The sequence below is a fragment of the Lactuca sativa genome, chromosome 5, assembly GCF_002870075.4.
Source record: "Lactuca sativa cultivar Salinas chromosome 5, Lsat_Salinas_v11, whole genome shotgun sequence".
NCBI lineage: Eukaryota > Viridiplantae > Streptophyta > Magnoliopsida > Asterales > Asteraceae > Lactuca > Lactuca sativa.
The window spans coordinates 10,709,191-10,712,309 of NC_056627.2; the positions used below are offsets into that span (position 1 = coordinate 10,709,191).

The window sequence follows — 3,119 nt, forward strand, 5'->3', positions numbered from 1 at the left end:
AATCCGCTTCTTCAAAGAACTCACCACTCAAAAATCTCAAGTCCGTTTTCAGCAAGAAGAGGAGCAGCAAATCCGGAGCATCCAGTGCCTCTTTGACTATTGAAGACCCAATTCAAGAAGATATCGAATACGAGACCGAGGAAGAAGAAGAACCCACATTCGAGCACGACTCCGAGTTTGAAGACGATTTAGTCATTACTATGGCTAATATCGATGAAGTCCCCATGGGGGAATGGAAGAAGAGGATGCGCGATGACACCGGCCCGGGACTTGTGCAACCCGCAATTCCCGCGACCGCCACTTTCGAGCTAAAAGGCCATATTCTCGCTCAACTCAAGGGGATTCCTTTTTATGGGAAGGATCACGAAGACGCCTACAAGCACTTGGACGAAGTGAATGATGTGGCCGACTACTTCAATGTACCGAATGTCCCCCGCGAGACCCAGCTTCTTCGCATGCTCCCAGTCACGTTCAAAGGAGCTGCAAAGGATTGGTTAAAGTCACTTCCTCCCGGATCAGTCACCACATGGGCCAAGATGAAAGAGGTGTTCATAGATCACTTTTGTCCGCCCTCCAAAATAGCCAAGCTAAAGAAAGCAATTGCCAACTTCGAGCAACAGCCCGAAGAATCTCTTTATGAAGCATGGGAAAGGTACAAGAGTTTGCTTAGAAATTGTCCACATCACGACCTTAATAGCCAACAAGAGGTCTCCATTTTCTACGATGGAGTCAATGTCACCACAAGGCAATTGCTAGATTCTCAAGGTCCGCTCACGAAGAAGGCGCCCCCGGTAATCAAGGAGCTAATTGAAGAATTCTCTAAACACTCTAGAGAATACCACAATCCAAGAAACGAAGTAAGTCGGGGAGTAGTGAATGCGGCAAATGATAGCATAGCGGCGGTGATTGCTAAGCTTGATAGTCTTGATAGAAGAATGACAAAAATGGATCAAACAATCCATGCTATGAGGGTGGGATGTGAAAATTGTAGAGGGCCCCATCTCACCAAGGATTGTGATTTGGATGAGAATGGAAATAAGAAAGCTCAAGTCTTCTATTCAAGTGGCGATCGATACGACGAAAATTGGCGAAAACCAAAGAAGGAATGGCTCCCATACGAAGAGTATAAGAAGGCTAAGGAGGAAAAATACAAGTAGAAGGAGAGGGGACTATATCAAAGAGAAGAACCGGTAGAAAAGAAAGCTGATATGGAAGAAATGTTCACTAGATTCATAGCCGCGTCCGAAAAGAGACACAATGATCACGATGCTGCAATACATGAGACCAGAGACATGCTAAGGAATCAGCATGCATCTATTCTCAACATTGAGAAACAGCTGGGACAACTTGCACACCAAGTGAACGAAAGAAGACCGGGTCAACTTCCAAGTAACACCGAAACCAATCCGAGAATGGAGAATGTGAGTGCAGTGACCTCCAGTAAAGAAGAAATTTTCACAGATGCACAGAGGATCTCCAAGAGGAAGACAGAAAGGGCAGAAGATTCGACTCCAGCAAAACCCGATCTGACTTGCCGAGTCCCTCTAATGGACTCGACGAGTCCATGCGTGAATGATAAAACTGCCAGTCCTTTAAAGCCATATAATCCTCCTTTGCCATGCCCAATTAAAGCCATGCCTGCAGAAAAAGTTGAAGCATATAGAACCTTCATGAAGCATGTTAAAGCCTTACAAGTTAATGTGCCATTTGTGGAAACGATGCTCCAGACACCAAAATACATCAACTTGCTAAAAGGTCTTTTTGCTGCTAGGAAAGATTTGGCTGAAGTCGTGGAGGTACTGTTGAGTGAGCTACCCGAAAAGAAAGGCGACCCGGGGAATATTATAATTCCGTGCCAGTTTGGTAATGAAGTTATCACCCAAGCATTGACCGACTCGGGTGCAAGCATCAATCTGATGCCTTTCTCTTTCTATAAGAGGTTGAATTTACTGGAGTCAAGATCGGTAAATATGAAGATCCATTTGGCAGACAAGACAATAATTCATCCACAAGGCGTTTGTGAGGATCTCCTTATTAAAGTAGACAAGTTTATATTTCTGGTAGACTTTGTGGTGGTTGACATGGAAGAAGACCCCAAAATTCCAATCATTTTGGGGAGATCATTTTTAAACACCGCATGTACCTTAATTGATGTAGGCGAGTCTACATTAACATTGAGGGTGGGTGATGAGTCCGTAATATTTAAAGCTTTACAAGAAGCCAAGCAAGAAGAGGAAAGAAAAGAAAACATCTCATTTATCCATTTGGATGATGAGATATTACAAAAAGAACTTGAACTTTTGCAAAAAGAAGATCCAACCAAGTTTCTGCTACATTCTGGAGAGGATGGAGATGTTAACAAGGACTTGGAGGAGTTAGAAAAACTACTGGAAGAAGCTGAGTCAGAAAACACCCAAGAAATGGTGGAATACGATCAGACTCGCCGAGTCACTTTATTGGACTCGACGAGTCCAGTCGAATTTGATAATAACTTGGATGGTTTGGATCTGCTGGTTAATAGTCCTCTGTATAATTTGGATTTGGAAAATTTTCCTCATTCTTTAGGAGAACAAACAGAAAAAGAAGACATGGATACAGAAGTTCAACGCGCCTATATAGCATGTCTTAATGCAATTACACTTGAAGATGGGGTGAGCACAGAGAAAGAAGAGGAGGCAAAAGAAAGGAGGGTGGAAGCTGATCGACCATTCATTACCAAACCTAGAGCACGCACCTTCACAAAATACGAAGTAATTCAGTTTGAAGGAAAAGAAGTGCAAAAGAAGGAGAAAAAGAACGGGGTGAAGAAGAAAAAGAGGAGAATGGAAGCCCAAGCAGCTGAGGATGATGCTGTGAAAAAGAAGAGAGAGGAAGCAAAACGGGCTTACAAAAAGAAGATTCACGCTTACAAAACGAAGTACAAACCACAAAAGACTAGGCGTGCATTCCCGATGCTGGAAGATGACGAGACGTAGATGGGAAGGAGTCCAGCTAACAACTCCTTAAAAAGAAGCACTAGGCGGGAGGCAACCCGTTATTTAGAGTTTGCTTTCTTTTACCTTTTTAGTTTTGTTTGGATTTTTTTTTTCGTTTTTTTTTTAGAATTTTAATCTTCCAAT

The 3,119-nt window shown here is 42.9% G+C and overlaps 1 non-coding gene across 1 annotated transcript; it reads right to left on the reverse strand.

The window, feature by feature from the left end:
* Window positions 1-584: 584 nt before the first annotated feature.
* On the reverse strand, window positions 585-691 carry LOC111905189 (small nucleolar RNA R71). Its single transcript, XR_002854757.2, has one exon. It is a non-coding gene; the product is annotated as a small nucleolar RNA R71 (small nucleolar RNA).
* Window positions 692-3,119: the final 2,428 nt, after the last annotated feature.